The sequence below is a fragment of the Pteropus medius genome, unplaced genomic scaffold, assembly GCF_902729225.1.
Source record: "Pteropus medius unplaced genomic scaffold, Ma_sr-lr_union100, whole genome shotgun sequence".
Classification (NCBI taxonomy): domain Eukaryota; kingdom Metazoa; phylum Chordata; class Mammalia; order Chiroptera; family Pteropodidae; genus Pteropus; species Pteropus medius.
The window spans coordinates 17,944,385-17,967,606 of NW_024354500.1; the positions used below are offsets into that span (position 1 = coordinate 17,944,385).

The 23,222-nt window shown below is 32.4% G+C and overlaps 2 pseudogenes; both read right to left on the reverse strand.

The window, feature by feature from the left end:
- Positions 1–23,222, reverse strand: part of LOC120595043 (uncharacterized) — a 131,901-nt pseudogene that overhangs the window by 21,103 nt on the left and 87,576 nt on the right.
- On the reverse strand, positions 18,611–18,729 carry LOC120595098 (uncharacterized; annotated as a pseudogene).

Sequence of the window (23,222 nt, forward strand, 5' to 3'; positions counted from 1 at the left end):
TAACTAGAATCGAGGCCTGCATAAAGTCATTCTTCCGAAGAATAAGAAGAGGTAGCTGGGTTGATGGGAAAATAAAGAATAAATAAGTCTCAGTTGCCAGGTCAGTGAAAGAGGACATAGCCACTGTGTCTGTGGCACAGTGATGATACTTTGGCAATGCACACACTCAAGCAATCAGTGCTAGGGGGCTCTGAAGAGGAATTTAAGCTGAACTCATTCTCAAATAAATCAACTTAAGATAAACAAAATGATCTCTTCCATATGTTATTGGGTGCCTGGTGAATTAAGATTTTATTTATTCTACTGACTATAGAGCTATTAATCTATATTTTATGAAAAATTTTATAAATATAGAAAAATACTAAAAGTAATACAGATATATATCCTCTCAGAATTAATGCATATTAGTATTTTATCCTATTTGCCTCAGACTTTTGTTAAAGGCATAACATGTTATAGCTTAATTTCTCTTTGAATGCCTTCCCAGCCTCATTTGGGCTTCCTGCTTATAAGGGCAATTTGGAGTTTGAAAAGTTAACTGGAAAAAATGAATTGATATAGTTGTATTTTTATTCCAAATTCTGGGTTACACTGCAAATAAGACAAAGAGAAGTATTACTGATATCTTTTACCATAGATTTGTTTTTCTTTTTCATCATGTAATAGTGCTTTAAATGTCTCATTAAATGTTCATTAACTCTGCTTGATGGATAGCAGTACATTTCTCTTGGCATATACATTATGGGTAAGGAGTTTCTAACATCATGTTGAATGGGTTCACATAGTTTCAATACCTGAGAAGGGAGTGCCCAGACTGAGCCACCACAGAAGGTATAAAAAGGATTAAAACATCTTAGCTGCTGTTCTTTCTTACTTAAGGAAGGTGCAGATATTTTAGAAGCAAAGTTTGCCTGTGGGCAAATTGTTTTTCTTTCCCATGTTATATTTTCACTTGAGGCATAAGACAGGATTGTCACAGGTTATATTCTCAGGCAGCAAACATGGAGATGGAAGTTTGTGCACAGGGGGTTTATTGAATAGTGCCTTGAAAATACTCCTATAAGGGAGTGAGGAAAGCAGATGTGAGTGTAGGAGACTGATGCAGACACAAAAGAAGGCATAGCTGATCTCACTGGGTTCATGGGAGCAGAGATGGTCCTTCATAACTGTCCTTCTGTGAAGAAGGATGTAAAAAGGGCTGCTGTTGGGGAGGAGATAAGAGCCTTTAGTTAGGCAAATCTTTGTGGTCTAGGGCAATTTCTGGAGAGGCATGCATCATTAGCAAGCAACAGTACCAGCATCTGCGGAATGAGGGCTTCAGTACTGGAGAGGGATTCTAGGCAATTTGCCATGCCTGTGTCCAGCCTGTGCATGCAGCATGTACAAGATAGAACACAGCAGGTGCCATGGCACACATACTATTAATAGTCAAATAGTCACTCCATTTCATAGGGATGACTATCCAAATTAATGCAATTTAATTTCTTTGCCAAGCAATATTTTATTTTTAGTAGTAAAATTTTATAAACTATATGAATGTTTTCCCTATTTTTAATTTAATTAATTAAACTAATCAAATATCTACTTAAGAACCATTTCAAAGGGAATGTGCAAATATAAGAAAAGTCATGCTCACTTTTTGGAAGGAATCAACAATAGCATTTGACAGGTTAAATACATAGGAATAGAACACTTAGGGAACAATTCCATAACCATGCATAAAGGAAATGCATGATAATGTACTAGGAATAAAAATACTAATTAAATTTAGGTTGGAGAACTTTTCAGAATGGACTAGTGTTTGTATTGGAAGTAAAAGCATCAGTTAAATTTTCTTTTTTTACATTTTTCCAGACTGTTTTTAGCAGGCAAAAGTAATTATTACCACATTATATACTAATTCTCTTTTGTAATTACCTAGGTTATAAAAAGTTATAAAAGGAAAACTGGAAAAAACAGATAGGTTACAGTTTAGAGGTTTTTTTAGTCCAGTAAAACTTTATTTAAAGGACCTTGCAGTACTATGACTTTGAATCTAGATCAGGTAATTTCTCTATGTAGTCTTCTCTTTACCTATAATGCAAAAGTCACAAAACGCAGCTATCATTCTTGTGTTCATAAGAACAGAGTGCAGTCCTGTTCGACCAGAACTCAGCATTCTGGTGAAAATGCATGGGCCAAACAGATATCGTGCAGAACTGGTGACCAGAGAGGGGCCCAGGGGAGGAAAGAGAAGCGGGCAGAGCCTTGGACACCCAAGGTCTCAGGGTGGAGGGAAGAAGTTCTACAATGGGGAGAAGGAGATGTCAGTAGTAAAGGAGGAATGTCTGTTGAATTAATTAACACTGTTTTGATCTAACATGTTTTTGACTTTCACATGTTAGGGATTATTTTGGATGTTATTTCATAATAATGTTTTAAATAAAAAACTCTTTGTTTCAATTTGATATTTTCTCATGTGCTCATGGCAGCTTTACAATACTTCTTTACTTTTTAGTCTTTATTTTTGCTTTCTCTTGACCTATATTTATTGCCTAAGAAACATTATTGGAAAAGTAAAGGACATGAAATAGGAGAAAAATTTACTCACAATGTCCTTATGCTGACATATCAACTGCTTTCATTTTTCCATTTTCTTTTTTAGTTTGTCAATACATAAATATTGTTGTAACCACAGCAGAGATACTTTTGTGCTCTGCTTTATTTCACTTGACATTGTATCATATTTTATAATTCCTAATCCTTTGCCTTTACCACTCCAAACAAAGAGAACCCCTTAGGCTTCTAGATTTCATGTTGGATGCCCAAGCTTGTAAACCTCTGGCCTATTCACTGAATTCCGTGCAGCTTCGTTTAGAGATGGGGCTGTGTGTGCCACTGCTGAGAGCATATCTCTCTACAGATGTCTTCTCCAATTAGATGGAAATAATTTTCCATTCGCCTTTTAAAAGTGCAAGGAAATTGTACCTTCTCAGACACTACTTTGGACCTGCTTGTCCTTGTAGGTGTCATTTGAATTTAAAGGTAATTTCAAGTTTTATACTTGAAACACTTCTCAACTGGTTCCCTGACTGTGGTGCCTGGCATGTATTAGACATTCAATAAATGCTTATTGAATGAACAGTATTGTTCATAAGGGATCACATATAAATTACTTCAGCTTAAGAAAGTTCTTATAATGTATTTCCAAAAGAAAAAATTTCTATTCATTGTCCTACTTATAGAAGTTTTAGCTCTTTTAAGTTTTATAACAACTCTGTGAATTGGTACTGATACTCCTATCCTACAGTTAAAAATGCTCAGAGAAGTTAAGAAACTTGTCCAAGATCACACAATTAATAAAGAAGTGTTGGAGCCAAGATTTGAATGCTGCCCTTCAGATATCAAAGTGTGTCTTCATGTGGTATCTTTCTAGAATCCATACTCTGCTTGTTGGTTTCGGAAAGCATAGAAATCAGAATACTATGGCAAAGAAGGCTTCTTGGTGTCCCTTTAAATGTGATGAGTGTGTGTTATGAAGTGAGGTGTCAGCAGCAGTGTTTGCTGCGAAGATGTCCCTGATGTCACCTTAGTGGCTGAATTAGCTTGTAGGTATAGATTTGAACTCTTGGGGACTTCCAATCATTTAAAAGTGTTCATGCCTGGTGCAGGCTACCTAATTTCTCATAAAACTACAGAGAAGATGGAAGTTCTATATCACTTTGGTGTAGCAAGTAAAGAAGGGAGCATTGTGGTTACTACCATAAGAATCCCTAAAAATTACAGTTTGAAATATAATATTATTAAGCAAAATGAAATAAAATGAAGTGACATTAACGACTACAACTTTTTTAACAAGAAAAGAATGAGAGATTAAATATAGTAACTATATATAAATGTGTTTTAAAAATATTTATCTCACACTTTAACTAAAAGGCTTATAAAGTCTAGAACGAATATCTGATGTTTTATGGAATTCTATGAACATATATTTTACTCTCACTCATTCTGAATGAATTGTAATATTGAACTATTTACATATCAACCAAAAATACAATCTTAAAATGAAATAAACATTTCTTTGACTTTCAATTTTTAGAAAATATTGGCTGTTGGTAGTTATAATTTAATCTTTGTGACATTAGCACTGGTAATAATAATGGAAGATTTTTTTTCCTGCCACATTTAGCTCAAAGCATCCACTAGATAACTGTCACCTTCTACAAATCACTAGAGTGTTTTTCAAAAACATTAGCTAAGCATTCCTAAAAATACTCCTGAGAAATATTATTTCACTTCATAGATATGTCTGTCAAAAACATTAAATCTCTGGACACTATCACAACATTCTATTTTAGAGTCAGGAATCAATTTCAGGAAATATGATCTTGTACTCACAATGTGATACGATAATTACAGGGGATAGAAATGTTCTGGGAAGATGAAATTATAAGTGCCAAAATGAGACAATTTTAAATGAAACTGAATGTTTATTTTATGCCATTCAAAATGCTTACATTTTAGAATGAGGCAAGAATGATACAAACCGATAAAATAGAATTAAAATGTTTATATTTGTATAATATAAATCTCATGAACTGTGGTTCTGACTTGCCAATATTTCTTAAGATTTTTACTAGTACTCTTTCAGCAGCAAGCAGCTAGCTTTGGCCCGTAACAGGCTCTTTCAGAGGTGGGAGGCCAGCCTTGATCTTGCTGCAGTCTTTCTTAAAGATTCACAAAGGCCCACAGGCCCCAGGCAGGCAGTGACTGGCCTTGGTGTGCATATGCCTCTTACAGAATGGCCCCAGGCTCAAAACTGGCACCAAATCTGAATCTGCATTAACTGGGTGAACACAATTCGCCCAATTCTGGTGACTCCCTGAGACCCTGCCTCATCTATCTCCTATACCACTTGAGGTTCTTTCAGTGGCAAGCCTTGTGATCCTCTGTGCCTTTGGCTAAGTGAACCCAGGGAAGGTACCGGTAGCAGCTTAACAGACAAGAAAAAGCTAATGGTATTCATCATCACCAAACCAGTATTGCAAAATATGTTAAAGGGACTTATTTAAGAAGAAGGGAAGGAAAAAAAGAACATCAATATGAATAATAAAATGGCAAAAACTACATACCTATCAATGATCACTTTAATTGTAAATTGATAAATGCTCCAATCAAAAGACACAAGGTACCTAAATGGATAAGAAAACAATACCCATATATATCCTTTCTACAAGAGAACCACTTCAGATCAAAAGACACACACAGACTGAAAGTAAAGGGATGGAAAAATATATTTCATGCAAATGAAAATGAAAAAAAGCTGAGGTAGCAATATTTACATGAGAAAAAAATAGATTTTAAAACAAAGGCATAATAAAAGACAAAGGACATTTTATAATGATAAAAGGATCAATCCAACAAGAGGATACTACCCTCGTAAACAGTTATGCACCCAACATAGAAGCGCCTAAATATATATAGTAAATATTGACCAACATAAAGGGAGAGATTGACAGCAATACAGTCAGTAGGGGACTTTAACATGCCATTGACAACAATGGGTAGATCTTCCAGAAAAAAATCAACAAGAAAATGTTGATTTTATGACATTAAATGACACATTAGGTCAGATGGATTTAATTGATATTTTTAGAGCATTCCACACCAAAGCAGCAGAATATTCATTCTTCTCAAGTACATATAGAACATTTTCCAGTATAGATCACATACTATACCACAAAACAAGTCTCAATTCATTTAAAAAGATTAAAATTATATCAAGCATCTTCTCCAACCACAATGGTATGAAACTAACTAACAATCAATTACAAAAAAATAATGGAAAAACACACAAACACATAGAGGCTAACTAGCATGCTACTAAACAATTAATAAGGTAACAATGAGATCAAAGAAGAAATCAAAAGATATCATTAGACAAATGAAAATGAAAACACAACGATCTCAAATTTATGGGACATAGCGAAAGCAGTCCTAATAGGAAAATTCACAACTATGCAGGCCCAGCTAAGTAAACAAGAAAAAAATTTCAAATAAACAGTCTACCTTTCACCTAAAGGAACTAGAAAAAGAGCAGTAAACAAAGCCTAGAGTAAAAGGAGGAAATAACAAAGATCAGAGCAGAAATAAACAAAATAGAAAAAGGTTAATGAAATCAAGAGCTGATTCTTTGAAAAGATAAACAAAATTGATAAACTTTTAACCAGACTCATGAAGAAAACAAGAGCATACACAAATAAAAATCAAAAATGAAAGAGAAATGACAGTTGACACCACAGAAATACAAACGATTATAAGAAAATACTACAAACAATTATAAGCTAACAAATTCAACAATCTGGAAGAAGTGGATAAATTCCTAGAAACATATAATCTTCCAAGACTAAATCAAGGGATTAAAAAAAAAGAAATCTGAGCAGACCAATTATTACTAATGAAATCAAATCACTAATCAAAAAAACTCCCCAAAAACAAAAGTCCTGCATCAGATGGCTTCACAGGTTAATTTACCAAATATTCAAAGAAGTATTAACATTTATCTTCTCAAACTATTCTAAAAAATCGAAGAGTAGAGAAGGCTCCCAAGCTCATTTTACAAGGCCAGCATTACCCTGATTCCAAAACCAGACAAAGACATTACAAAGAAAGAAAATTATAGGCTGCTCTCCCTGATGAACATAGATGCAAAAATTCTCAACAAAATATTAGCAAACTAAATTGAGCAATACATTAAAAAGATCATACACCACAATCAAGTAGGATTTATTTCTGGGATGCAAGTTTGGTTCAATGTCTGCAAATCAATGAATGTGATGCACCACATTAACAAATTGAAAGATAAAAATTATATGATCATAACAACAGAAGCAGAAAAAGCATTTGATAAAATCTAGAATCCATTTATGATAAAATCTTTTAGCAAAGTGTTAATAGGGTGAACACATCTCATCATAAGAAAGTCTGTATATGATGATCTCACAGCTAATATCAGACACAATGGGGAAAAGTTAAAACTGTTTTCTTTAAATCAAAAATAAGACAGGGATGTCCACTTTCATCACTTTTATTCGACATAGTATTGGAAGTTCTAGCCACAGCAATCAGATAAGGAAAAGAAATAAAAGTTACCTAAATTGGAAAGAAAGAAATAAAACTGTCATTTGCAGATGGCATAATTCTATTTAGAGTGAACCCTAACGATTCAAAAAAGTTCTTAGAACTGTTAAATAAATTCAGTAAATTAGTAGAATAAAAAATTAGCATTCAGAAATTAGTTGCATTTTTATGCACAGATAATGAATTATCAGAAAGAGACTTTAAGAAAATGACCCCGTTTAGAATTATATCAAAAACATACCTAAGAATAAATTAAACCAAGGGAGTAAAAGACCCATACTTTGAAAATTAAGGCATTGAAGAAAGAAATTGAAGAGGATACAAATAAATGGAAACATATACTGTGCTCATGGATAGGAAGAATTAACATCATTAAAATCTCCATACTATCCAAAGCAATCTATAGATTTAACGCAATCCCTCTCAAAATACCAATGGTATTTTTCATAGAATTAAAACAAATAATTCTAAAATTTATATGAAACCACAAAAGATCCTGAATAGCCACAGCAATCTTGAGAAAGAAGGACAAAGTTGGAGGTATCATGGTACCTGATATCAAACTATACAAGGCTATAGTAATCAAAAGAGCATGGTACTGGCATAAAAATAGATATATAGATCAATAAAACTGAGAACCCAAAAATTAAACCCATGCCTAGATGGTCAATTAATATATGACAAAGTAGGCAAGAATAAGGTAAAGACAGTATATTCAATAAATGATATTGAGAAAACTGGACAGATATATGCAAAAAAAAAAAAAAGAAAGAAAGAAATTGGACCACCTTCTTATACCATATACAAGAATAAACTCAAAGTAGGTTAAAGACTTAAATGTAAAATCCAGAACCATCAAACTCCTGAAAGAAAATATAGACAATGAACTCTTTGACATTACTCTTAGTAATATGTTTTCTGGTGTATCTTCTTGAGCAAGAGAAACAAACAAACAAACAAAATAAATGAAACTACATCAAACTAAAAAGTTTTTATATAGCAAAGGACACCATCAACAAAATGAAAAGAAAGCTTACTGATTGGGAGAAGGTATTTACCAATGATGCATCTGATAAGAGGTTAATATCCAAAATTCATAAAAAACTCATACAACTTAACACCAGGAAAACAATCCAATTAAAAAATGGGAAGAGGACCTGAATAGGTATTTCCCTGAAAAGGACATACTGATGGCTAGTAGACGTATGAAAAGATTCTCAATGTCACTAACCATTAGAGAGATGCAAATTAAAATCACAGTGAAATATCACCTCACACCTGTCAGAATGGCTATCATCAATAAATTAACAAGTGTTAGTGAGGATGTGGAGAAAAAGGAACCCTCGTTCACTGTTGGAAGGATTGCCAATTGGTGCAGCCACTATGGAAAAATATATGGAGGTTCATCAAAAAATTAAAAATAGAACTAATTTATGACCCAGCAATTCCACTTCTGGGTATATATATGAAGAAATCCAAAATACTAATTCAAAAAGATATATGCACCCCTGTGTTCACCGCAGCATTATTTACAATAACCAAGATGTGGAAGCACCCTAAATGCCCATCAATCGACAATTGGATAAAGAAGTTGTAAAATAAACATGTAAAATGAAATGTTAACCATAAAAAATGAAATCTTAACACTTGCAACAATACGGATGGACCTATAGGGTATTACGTTAAATGAAATAAACCAAATAAAGAAAGACAAATACCAAATGATTTCACTTATATGCAGAATCTAAAGAATAAATAAACAAACAAAACAGAAACGGACACATAGATACAGAGAACAAACTGATGGTTGCCAGAGGTGGGGTTGGAGGACTGGGTGAAAAAAGTGGAGAGATTAAGAAGTACGAATTGGTAGTTACAAAGTAGTCATAAGGGTGTAAAGTACAGCATAGGGAACATATCAGTAATACTGTAATTATGTACTAGACTTATTAAGATGATCACTTTGTAAATTATATAAATATCTAACCTCTATGTTGCATACCTGAAAGTAATATAAAATAATATTGAAAATGAACTGTAATTAAAAAATAAAAATTAATTTAAGATTTTTTCACTGGTAAAGTTATAGAAATTTATAACATAAATCTGCAGCTTTAAAAGTACAAATACAGTAAAAATATGATCCTAGATTTTCAAAAAATTATTGACTTGCAATAGTAACTATGTCATGGCTAATGATTAACTCAAAGACAGAGAATAGCTCATTAACAATTTTATGTTCAATGTGTCTTTTACATATCTGTTGGACTGTCTAAACTTTTGTATTTAAATAGTCCTCCTTAGAGTTATTAGTACTTCTTAATGTCTGTGCCTAAATGAAAATGTGTTTGAGGCAATTTAATTTTCAAATTCACTAATGTTTCTTCCTTGCTGTGTCTGAGGCATAAAGTATCTAGGCCTTAGTATAGAACTAACATAATAATCTAACTTGATAAGACAAGTTATCTTTTTTTATAGGCTTTCAAATTGTCTCTTCAGATGCATTTTATTACCTTCCTTAAATAGAGGATACGTTTTATACCAACAGCTTGGAAAAATATACTCTTGGTCTATCGGAAAATTTACTGACTCCATCTTCAGGGTTAAAGTTAGATATTTATTAAAAAATTAATCAAGATCTACCATTTACTCTGTGTGTAACTAGTGAATAGAAATTAAGCATATGGTAATTTTAAAAATTGTATCACAATGTAAAAAAAATGTTCAACATACACTTGAAACCTATATAATTTTATTAACCAGTCACCCCAATTAATTTAGTAACAAATGTTCAGCATAGTATTATAAAATATACAACCTCATGTGACAGATATACAACTAAAGGTTAACTGAAAAGCATAGATAGGTATGAGTCAAACTAAATAGTAATCAGAACAAATAAGTGAATAAACTCAGCAGAAAGAGTATGTATTTTCATTTATCTTCAGTAAATATGAACAGGCTGAGTCATATGATAGGTATATGTTTAACTTTTTAAAAGAAACTGTCAAATTGTTTTCCAAAGTAGTTGCATCATTTTACATTTCCATCAGCAGTTTATAACGGTTCCAGTTCCTCCGTATCCTTGCTAACAATTGGATGTTAGTAATTCTAATAGCTGTATAGTATAGTAATAAATGTGGTTTTAATTTTCCTTTCCTCATGACTAATAATATTGAGCATCTTTTCCTATTTATTTGTTATCTTTATATTTTCTTTAGTGATGCTCTTGTTAAAATATTTTGCCATTGTTTTTTGGTGTGTCTGTTTTCTTATTGAGTTTTGAGAGTTCTTTATATACTGAGAATATAAGTTTTTTAACAGATATATGCTTTGCAAATATTTTCTCCCAGTATGTGTCTTGTCTTTCTATTCTATTAGGAGGGTATTTTAAAGGCTTTGACACAAATGTTCATAGGAGCTTTATTTGTAATAACCCAAATCTGGAAAATATCCAAGTATAGATCAGCAAGTAAGGAGAAAAACAATTGTGGCATCTAAATAATAAGAAAGAATAAACTATTGATATGTATAACGACATGGATGAGCCTCAATATAATTATGCTGAGTGAAAAAAGCCAGGAAAAAAAAAAGAGTACATGCTTTATGATTTCATGAATACCAAACACTCAAAATGAAAACTAATCTACAGTGACAGAAAACAGATAAGTGATTAATTGGAAATAGGTGGGCAGGAGGTAGGAAAGATTGTATTATGGCACAAGAAAATTTTTGGAGGTGCTGAATACATTTATTATCTTACTTATAATGATGATTTCATTGGTTTATACTTATATCCAAACTTAGCAATTTGACAACTTTATATACTTGCCTTGTATGCCGATATAACTCATAAAGTTGTTTAAAGAATTCAACAGAAAGTTTATATTATATTCCTTTTATTTGTCCTCTTAGATAAATTAGAAAAATAAAGGAAAGAAAGAAAGAAAGAAAGAAAGAAAGAAAGAAAGAAAGAAAGAAAGAAAGAAAGAAAGAAAGAAAGAAAGAGAGAAAGAGAGAAAGAGAGAAAGAGAGAAAGAAAGAGAGAAAGAGAGAGAGAGAGAAAGAAAGAAAGAAAGAAAGAAAGAAAGAAAGAGAAAAGGAAAAAAGCAGAAAAACAGAAAGAAAATCATAGAGTATATAGCATTCCATGAAAATTATATTGTATCTCATTTATACTTTTATAACACCATTTGGCTCATTCTAAGGCAAAACATACCAGTGTAAAGAGATAAAAGTTTTACTCTTCCCTTTTAAACTCTAAGATGAATAGAATTCCATTCTGAAAGGTTCAGTTTAAATAACAATGTATTATAAAATCCTCCATGTTTATACTGAACATATTATGAAAACATTAGTTTTCATAGAACACATAATAAATTCTGCCCTTGGTGAGGCATGTAATTAAAAGCTTAAAAAAAATACCATTGCCAGACATTAATTCCATGTGTCAGGCCATGCAATAGAAAATTATTAATTTGTTTTTTCAGCTGTCTGATAAAAATGGAAAGATATTAATAAAGGGCAGCACAAGATAAAGAAGGTCAGCAGAATAGTTTTAGGAAAGGTTATAAATTTCACTTAGTATTGTTGGTACATTTTCTGGTTTTCCTCTATTATGACCTTGAACTACACAGTACAGTTCTTAATACTGAGCTAAATAAGATTAAAATTCAGCAGAAGGTGGCAGGTAGATTCCACTGGATCATCTGGAAAAATTTATGGGCAGTAGATAGTCCAGGATGGTTCTTCCAATCCCTACTCTCCATCTGTGTTCTCTTTTAGATGCCTCAATGAAAGTAGAAGAGTTTACTGTTCTGGGTCCATTAGCCCTTTGTTCTTAAATCCCCCCTACCCCCACTCAGAAAATGAATCATCTTTTCAGTTTATCTGCATTCCCCAGCTGTGGCCTATCTGCTATCTAGTCTCATCTGACCTTTACTGTTACTCTCTTCAACCACTATCAGCTAATCATTTGCTGCATCAAAACGGTTCAAAATATTTTAAATATGATTAAAATTACTGCTACTACAGAGGATAGAGAGAAAGAAGTTCTGTAGGGCCTACTTTAGAACTTCATTCTAAAACCGCTAATATTGATTCACCTGTTGATTTAGATTTTTGCTTTGCAATACACCTCCTTGACCTCCTCTATAAATAATTGTGGGTCTTTAATGATCAGATAATTGTAATTTAGTAAATTTCCCTTAGTCCTTTCGGTGACAGTGGAACTCCACAAAAGAGAGTTTTTATATGTGTTCTCAAGGCATAGTCAACATTTAATGATGACGTAAATTACTTCCTGATAATTAAGCCACATTTTGACAAATAAAGGAGGCATCTTTACTTGGGCTAAGAACACAAAGATTAAAATGTCTTGTCTTAATAAACTTATTTTTGAAGAGTTTTAAATTTACAGAAAATTTGTGAAGATAGTAGAGAGTTCCCATACAGTCTGCATCCAGTTTCCCATATTAACATTTTACATTATTATGATACATTTGTCATGAATAATAAACCAATGTTGACACATCATTAACAAAACTGTATAATTTATTTGAGTTATTAGTTTTTACCTAATTTTTTTTAAATCTGTTTCAACTTCCAGCCCCACTAGTACTCTCAGATCCTTTTCTGAAGTAGAAGCTTGGTGGTTACAGAATGAATAACGATCCTTACAGGGAAGGAGCAGAATATAGTGCAAGAAAATGTAGATCAGGATAATAGAAACCTAGGCTCAAGTCCTTTCTCTTCATTAAATAATTATATAAATTTGAGAAGAACCTGATTGTGTCTAAGACATCATTGTATTCATCTGTAAGACAGAGCTAATGAAAGCTACTTTACAACCTTGTGATATGGATTAAGTGAAATCTGTATTATATTTGACCTCAAAACATCATTTAAAATAGTTGTTCACACTCTTCTTTAAAAATTAATTTTTCTATGAAATTTTAAAGCATTTATAAAGTTACAGATACTAGCATAATAAATATCATAGCCACTAGCTATCTTTAAAAAGACACTACACACATAATTCAAACCTTCCGTGCACCATCGCTAATCCCTTTAGCGATGCTCTCTGGAAATAAACTGAATGCCAGTAACCATCTTCTTGTATATTCTTATAATTCATATTTAGTGTTTTTACATGTTTTAAAAGGAAAAAAAAACTAACATACTGTCTGTACCCTTCAACAACTTACAAGTTTCAGTTAATATATTTTAAAGACATAAATTCTGCATATTAATTTATCTTATGAATAATTCTTTATTTAATTAATTATTTTATTTATTATTTATTCTCGTTTTGATAAGAATTTGGATTACTTACAATTTTTTTGTTATTATAAACAATATTATTTACAAAGAGGTTATAAAACAAATTCTCCTTTATTTTTGAACATGTTCTATAAAGTTCCTCCAGAGTATAACAATAACTGAAATTGCTGGGTCATTGGATAACACATTTTAACTTTATAATGTATTGCTAAATTGATATCTAGAGTGATTGTTCTAATTTATATTTTCAGCAACAGTGTAAGGAAATTTTCATTTCTACATGATTTCACCAGCATTCTGCACTGTCAAATTTATTGATCTTTATTAATTTTATGTTTTTAAAGTGGTAACTCATTGTGGCTTTAACTGGCTTTTTCCTGCTACTAGCGAGATTGCATGCCTTTTGTTTAGGTTTAATGACCTTCAAGTCTTTCATTTTTGTTCATGGTATCTTTTGTTGTTCTGAAGTTTTAATTTTAGTGTAATTTAGTGTAAAATTTATTGAACTTTTTTTTATGCTTCACACTTGGTATATGTGCAGTTTTATATTCTTAATTCTTTTCTATCCCCCAAATTAATATTATTTTTTAAATGTGTTAAGTTTTATTTTTCATATTTATGTCTTTAGTAGACCTGGGAATTTATTTTTTTACACCATGAGGTAAATTTCTAATATTTCTTTTTTCAGTGTAAGCAGTGAATTGTCTCATATAATTTAAAGGATTCTCTAGCCTTCCCTTACTAATGTGGAGTGACATCTGTCATAAATCAAAATTTCATATACACCTGATTTTTTTTCTATGATCTCTGATTTGTATTTTTTGTTTGATATAAACATTCCATTTATCAAAATATAGAATACTGAAATAAATTACATGTAAAATACAGTTAACTAAGTTGGGTTATTACAATTCGAATATGTTATTTTAAAGGTAGGGATCCCATTAAAGTATGTGGAATTGGAAATATTTTTTAATGAGAATTTTATTATTGATAATATTCACATTTAAAGTTATTATTGACAGATATTTTAGAGTTCTTACTGGGGACATATTCAAGGGAAACAAAAGATAATTCAGATCTCAAGAGAGTAGAAAATTAATGCATCATAGAATATAGTTAAAGTTGCTAATCTTTCACCTCCTAACCATTTACCTATCTTGTACTGAGGCTGATGCACATTTTGGACTCACAAACTAACATTTCCCAATCATTGGAACTTCAATTCTACTGGTCTCTTCTATCATATATGGTGAGGGAAACTTAAGAAATTACTGAGAATACTTTTATTCTTCAAATGAAAATCTACTAAAAAAACCTTCTTGAGAGGCAGTCCGGGCAGTCTTTCCTCAAATCAATTTATTTATTAGAGTACTGTAACAACTCTAAAGCATATATGAGGGAGTATAAAGAAAAAAAATTAGTCAAAGAATAAATAGATGAAAAAAGATTATAGAGAAAAATTTTAAAAAACTCGTGAAAAAAAGTCAGAATGAGCCAGGTACTGTTTTCTTCATTTATTACAGAGTCGAACTCCACTTTTAGATATTAAAACTTAGGTTTAGCTTGCCTATTTTGTATCAGTCAATTAAAGAGGAGGATAGGTTATATGATAATGATAATTGTATATAAGAATTATAACCCTCCTAAATTTGTAAATTAAAAATCTCTAGAAAGAAATGAAAGTTAAAGAAGAATGCCTATAGCAGAAATCTATTGCAACGCAAATAAGAGTTTTTCTGATAATACTACATTGAGAAATCTAACAAGCAGGTGAACACTTTAATAATCTGTCTCAGTTGTTTTGTGAATAATTTGGAAAAATATATTGTGTAATATTTAAGACATAATTATTTTATATTAATATTATTCACAACTCACTACATTATTTTATAACTACATTTTATTTTCTTAACCCAGAAGTGAAATGAGAGGATTTCCATTTCTGGCTTTGAATGGAGTAACAGGAACCAGCTGTGGTGAGCTGAGAACAAACTCAATGAGATTCTAGAAATCCTAGTAATCTGTGGAGACAAAGATTAGGGGTTGAGGAAACCATGACAGCTAGAATTTGTGGGACAGAGAGGAGAGGGTTGCATAGAATCAGAACTTCAGAGATCTACAGAGGTGGCCCCTCAAGTCTTCGAGTGCTTATCTGTGTCATTTACTAGGAAGTCACTTATATCTGGAAAGAAGCACTGGAAATCAGTAATCTAAACAGATATGAAAATATTTTTTCCCTCACAAGACTAGAAAAATTTCATAATATCTGGGGCATTGGGATGAATCCTCACAGGAATTTTGCCTTGGTACTAGAGTTAAATTAGCCTTACCTTAAAGACTACAAAGGATCAAATTGTTTCCAGGTAACTTAGCTACATTCACAAACTCTAGTACTCTTTAAGGGAGTATAACAAAATCTAGCACTGAGCAAAGTAAAATTCACATTGTTCACCATCCAATTATTAATTATAAGGCAATCCAAAGAGCAGAAAAATATGACCCATAACCAAAACAAAAATAATTAACAAAAAGATTCAGAAATGGCAGATTTTTAAAAAAATTAGTATTAATTGATGGGTTTTTCTCCTTATGAGAACTCTATCCAATGTAGCTTCTTTCTATACTTGTTAGCAGAAGTTTCATACATTGCTGATGGAAATAAAAATACTACAGCCAATTTGGAAAACATTTTGGAGATTCTTTATAAAGTTACACATACACTTATCATAAGATACAACAATCCCTAACTGTGTTCTTTTCGGTATTTACCTAAGAGAAATTAAAACATGTTCATAATAGCCAAATCATTGATAGTACCCAAATGTCCATCAACTTAGTAATGGGTAAACAAATTGTGATACATCTATGTAATAGAATACTACTCACTAATAAAAAGGAACAAACTACTGACACACCTAACATGGATAAATCTCAAAATCATTATGATAAGTGAATAAAAGCCAAATATAGTCATAAAGCTTAACCAGAAAAGGCAAAACTTTAGTGGCTGAAAGCATATTCGAGTTTGCCAAGGGTTAGGGTTGAAGGAAAGAAATTGACTACAAAGTGACATAAAAGCATATGTATACATAAACACATATTTTCCAACATTCATTGAATTATACACTTAAAATTAGTGAATTTTATTGCATATAAATTTTACATTAATAAGTGGAATGGATTTGGGGGTAGAACAAGTTTCTAAGGCTTGAGACAGCTTAACCAAATTTTAAGTTTACTGTTCGTAAAAGAGAAACAATTTGGTAGTAAAAATCAATAGCAAATAACTGTTTGTGATAAACATTGCTAGATTTTGTTACATTTTGAATTAATGTCAAACATTGAAAAGACTGCTCACATTCAAAGAAAGCATTGAATATCGAGGGGTTTTCCTTCTTTAATTTACATAGTATTAGACACATAATAAAAATAAAATTTCAAGAACACGAATTTCATAAAATCAGTGACACAACTCATAGGTCTTCTCAGAGTTGGCATGCTCCATGTGGAAAAAGACAGTCATCATTTTCATTTTAAAACATTCAAGTGGGCAACTCCTCCCCATTTTGAACAACCAAACTATTTACTTAAAAATTGTTTAGTGCTTTTACACAGCAACTGATGCAGTTAGGAAAATATGTTACTTTCAACATCATCATTCTTTATGTGAATTGTATCCTTGTTAACATGAAAAACTTGTATCAGGGATTTCACCCACAACCAAATGGTTAGTCCTTCATTTGAGATACATTCATTCATTCCTTCATTCATTCTTTCCTCTTTAATTAATTCATTCAATATTTACAGAGCATCTTCTTTGTACCAGATACTCTGCTAGGTGCCAAGGATATAATAATGAAGATATTAGATAGAACTCGACATCAGAGTATTCAGTCTGGTAAAAGAGACAAACTTTCAATTAAAAGGCCACATAAATTTTATGATTAATACTTGTTTCTTTTTGGTATATGGTGCTTTCAAAGCATATGTTAGGATCAAGGAAGTTTAGAGAACATAAAATTCAGATAGAAAATAAAAAAATCTAGATTAAAATTTGGAAAATAACAAAAATCAATCACGAAAAGTTGGAAATTAGTGGTTGAGTATTGACAAAAAATTATTTTTAATTAAATTTATTGGGGTGGCATTGGTTAATAAAATTATATAGGTTTCAAGTGTACAATTCTATAATACATTATCTGTGTATTGCATTGTATATTCACCATCCAAAGTCTAATCTCCTTCTGTCATCATATACTTGATTGTCTTTACCATTTTCTACTTCTACCCTCCTCCCTTTCTCTCTGGTAACCACTAAACTGTTGTTTGTGTCTATAAAATTTTGTTTGTCTTGTTCGTTTGTTGCTTTCAGACTGGTCTCTCACATATGAGTGAAATCATATGGTTCTCGACTTTTTCTGTCTGACTTATTTTGCTAGCATTATATTCTCAAGATCCAGTATTTCATCTTTTCTTACGGCTGAGTAATATTCCACATATTACTATGTGCCACATCTTTACCCAATCATCTACCGAAAGGCACTTTGGTTGTTTCTATGTCTTGGCCACTGTGAATAATACTATAATGAACCTTGGGGTACTTATATCTTTGCAGATAAATGTTTTCAATTTTGGAGGGTAGATACCCAGAAGAGGGATTGTTGGGTTAGATGTTAACTCTATTCTTAATTTTTGGAAAACCTTTATACTGTTTTCCATGGTGGCTATAGTAATTTACATTCCCACCAGCAGTGTATGAGGGTTCTTTTTTTCCTTCCACAACCTCTCCAGCACTTATTATTACTTGTCTTGTTGAAAATAGCCATTCTAACAGGTACGAGGTGGTATCTCATTATGATTTTGATTTGCATTTTTGTAATAGTTAGTGAAGCTGAGCATCTTCTCATATGCCTTTTGGCCATTTGCATGTATTCTTGGGAGAAGTATCTGTTCAGGTCCTCTGCCCATTTTTTAAATTGGATTGTTTATTTTTTTCTTGTTATTGAGTTGTAAGAGTTTTTTTTTATATAGTTTGTATATTAGCCCCTTATCAGAGGCACTGTTTGCAAATATCTTCTCCCATTCTAGTTGGCTGCCTCTTAGTTTTGTTTTGTTTTAGTTTTTTTTTAGGCAAGGCAACCCTTGGTTGACCTCACAGATTGCAAGGACCTTATCAGTTAACAATCCCTTATTTTTTAATTTTTTATGCCTATAGCACCTGGTCTTCCTAGGAGGTCTTCCATCCAAGTACTAACCAGGCCCAACCCTGTTTAGTTTCTGAGATCAGACGGGATGGGGCTTGTTCAGGGTAGCATGGCTATAGACCTCTTAGTTTTGTTGATGGTTTCTTTTGCTGTGCAGAAGTTTTTTGGTTTGATATAGTCACATTTATTTATTTTTGCTTTTATTTCTTTTGACTTTGAGGAAAAATTTATAAAATCTTCTCTAAGACCAAGGTCATTAAGTTTAGTATCTATGTTTTTTTCTATGCATTTTTTTGTTTCAGGTCTTACATTCATGTCTTTGATCCATTTTGAGTCAATTTCTGTGTGTGGTGACAAATAGCCGTCAATTATTTTTATGAAGAAAAGTCAAAGTGATAAAAGCCTTTCATTAGGAAGAAAAGGATATACATAGGTACATTATTATACATAAAAGGGAAGAAATAAGTGTGCAGTGATAATGGAGATGGAAAGTTGAAATAGCATATTAAAACAATCCAAATATATTATTTGAATAGGTTAATATTAAAAATAGATATTATTTATCCATGGGTAAATATTTTACTGCTTCATGACTATTTCACTATTCTTTATTAATATTATTTTCATTTGAGTAACTCATTTTAAAGTTTTTATATTTATTTAATCCTTAACTCTTAATTTCATAATAAATAGTGTGACTTGACTGAAAGTAACTAATATACCACTCCTTTCTTTGTTTATACACAATGATTTTTAATTTTTCTGCATAAGAACTTCTTTTTCTTTAAACCATAGTGTCGACATTGTTTTTTTCCCGGGAAAGGGGGTCACATTTGTCTGAAAAGTGAGTACATATAGTAAAAATATTTCACTATATGTTTTGCCTATGTGTTCTGAAAAATAAACTCTATTATCATATAGTTTTCCAATGAAAATATTTCTCTCTTTTTTCTGGACACTCTTTCACTTTCCTTCTTTCTATTCGAATGCTTTCATAGAACCCCTATGTGTTCTGTGCAGCGCTAAGGAGTGCCAGGTATATTGGGCAGGTTGTTCTCTGCATTACTCCAGGGAGCCCCATTCCCATAATGGTGCATTTGAGTCAGTTGGTTCTTGACATTTGAAATAATCTCCAGCAGTATGTCCTCAACCTTCTTCTCTCCTCATGTTTCATTCTTATTGTGTGATATCTCCTAGTCTCTGTTTTTCAGAACACCTCTCTTCTGAGCTCCCAATCCTATATAGTTAGCTATTTATAGCACATCTCTCCCTGGACATCTTACAGACACTACAAACTGCCAGTATGATACTAGCTGGATTTATCCTATCTTCTCTAAAGCTCTTCAGAAGTCATTTTGAGACAATTCAAGAAACGTCCCCTCAACACTTATAGAAAGTAGTCTTCCAGGTACTGTGGCAAACCATGATGGCTAAAACAAGAGATTCCTGGTCTGGATGAGCTCCTCAGCAAATATGCTGATTATTTTCTATATTCTTTTTCAATTATTCACTATAACACTGGCTCATTACCACCACAATTAGATCTATTTCAGATATTTACACACACACACACACACACACACACACAGAATCACTCCAAGGATGATGACAGTCACTGGAATTCTTTGGTAGTTGCCAAGCGAGTGAGAAATTCTGAAAGATTTCCTTTGTGTAAGGCTTATTTACTTATCTGTTATAAATTATACTTGGCCTACCTATGTCCATGCTACCCTGAACACACCTGGTCCCAAATGATCTCAGAAGCTAAGCAGGGTCGGGCCTGGTTAGTACTTGGATGGGAGACCGGGCCTGGTTAGTACTTGGATGGGAGACCACCTAGAAGACCAGGTGCTGTAAGCATAAAAAAAATTCAAAAAAAATTATGCTTTAATTTTCTTATGTAGAACCATAAACACTAACATCTTTGTGATAGATACAATTTTTTCTTTGACTTTTTGTCAAATGTTGTTCTCTATATTAATCATGCCATTTTATTTTCTGTATTTCTGATGCTTTGATATCTGGAGCTTTATTGGCCCTGGAAAGACTGTTCCTCCTAGGGCTAGCTAATTCACAGAAATAGTTAAAGACTGGCTTGCAGTCTTGGTTGGTTCATAGGCAAACCAACCAATCCAGAGCCCGTACTCTATCACCTTCTATATTGGGCTTTCACGTTCAGGGCTACTATACCTGTTCTAATCACCCCAGATATAGGTACCAGAAAGTTAGGGACAGCAAGTATATCCCCGAGTCCACTGAAAGTATTCAAATTTGCCAATCCTAAACTCGCCTACTCCGCCTTACCCATTCTTGCTCCCAGAAAGCGTAATAAAGAATCTCACTCATGTTTTCTCACTCCCTTTGTGTACCGACCAGCTCTGGTGCTTTCCTGTGTGGCCCTGTGTGATGTGCCATGTCCTCCCCCCGCCCTCCTGGGAGCTGTAACAATTCCATTGCTTCCAATAGCCTCTCTGACACTCAGAAAAATAGGTAAAATGTCTTTATTTTTTAGTCTCAGATGAGATGTTCTATATTCTGTGGATATATTCTGTGGATGTGTGACAATAAATATATATATTTGATTGGAAAGTTACTTTATGGTTAATAAATGTTTTCACATATATTTGTTAAGAGCTACACACACATTTAAGACAGGTTGTCATAAATTATTCCTATCTTGGAGATGAAGAAATTGTGTCTCCAAGAGCATATATGGTTTTCCAAGCCTCGTATTAATAGGTTGTGGTGGTGGTGGGTGTTTTTTAGTGCATTAATAAAATAAAAATTTTAATAGAAACTTGATTTTATAAAAGGTAGTAAATTGAAATTATAACCTGTATAAGTAAAATTAATTACATTCACAGTTGGAAAGGGACATACTTAGCCCATCTCTTCATATACATAGACTTAGGCTGATCTTGTGTTAATTTCTTTATAGTTTTGTATTCATTCATTATTATACTATTTTTTTTTTTTGCAAAGAACTATTATTTAAAACAATTCTGATGAACTTTTCAAGTAGAGAGCCACCAAAGCCACAGTACAACTCTTGTACTGTTAAGGAGAGATAAAAATTTAGAGGTGGAAATAATTTGAGAGATTATATAGTACAAACATTCATCAAGGAAGCCCAATGATATTAGAAAGTTTGCCCAAGATATCACAATACTCTATCTCAGAAATTTGTCATTTTACTACTAAAGTTCTAGCTTGCATTTCATATACCCTTAAGGATGTTTCAGCTCAGAAGTTCTGCATTCTTATGCATAATGGAGAATTTGAATCTTTAGAAGAAAAATAGCCCTGACGCATTATTTTAGCAAAACTAATCATGTTCTCTCCTGTTGGAGTTAAGCCATTTGAGGTTAGGGGCAGCGGGGATGGGAGGAGATGTGGTACAAAGTTTTACCAAAGTTTAAAGGTAAAAAGTTTAATGAGAATTTCAGAGGCCAGTCATTCTGTACAATCTTATGAGATCTTAGTGAATTTCAAGTACTAGTCTGACCCAAATGAGGACACCCATTTAAATCTTACATCGTATTTCCATTTCATAGGCTTTGCAAGAGGAATGGTCCCCCAGTATATCTTTCCTTCTTCCCAGAGTATTAGCCCTGAGAAGCCAAAACTTTCTCCAAATCTATGAAAATAATTTTAAAACTCTACAGAACATTTAAGCCTTTTAAAATAAAAACTTTCAAAGATATTTGCTGTTTGTGAAAGATTTCTTTTATTTATCACCAAAGGCTGGAATTACTTACAGCAAATCTGCTTCATTTTTCTTCAATGGAAGTCTCCCAAAAATCATAGAAGTTCTGAGAAATCAAGTCCTGAAATATTCTTAGGCTTCTGGGATATTGAAGCTGGAGATTTATATTTATTAAATCCATCTCTATATTTTTGGCAGTTAGTTTCTCACACCTTGACTTTAGAAATCTGGGAATCATCGACACGTCAAACCTTCAAAGAATATGAGACTAATTTATCATAAAGCAACATAACTAATTACTGGTATTACTTTTTGAACTGTTTCCACAATCTAATACTCCCGGGATTTATACATGGCGAATGCATTTAAAATGCCATCTATCATCTGGATCCCTATTTTCAAGCCTTTAGGCAAATGTTTTTGTAAACAATTGGCCCTTGAAGGTATCCTTGGAGCCAGGAGGCTCATGTTTCATTGGACCAAGAGAAGCACATTCCAGAGTTGAGGATCCTCTGAGGACAAAACTGTGAGTCAAGTTTCACAACATCATATCATTAAGCAGCTCACTTCAAATGATGTAATAAATTCAAGGTAGGAAAAAAAAAAATCCCTGCTAAATTCTACCTCCAAGGACCCACTTATACAGCTTCCAGGGTGACCTGTGAAACTGTTTTTCTAATTTTTAAAATTGAGACAATGATTATGAAATACAAAATGTAAAGACCAACTATAAGTCCAGGGTTTAATGCTGTAATCAACAGAGGGTAAAAGAAAGTGAATTGAACATATGCTGAATATCAATATAATTATGATTATACGACATGGTAAGGAATCATAAATAGTAACTAACAATGAGACTGGTGACATGTATACAGCTGACTTTAACATTTTTAAGGGCCATTTGGTAA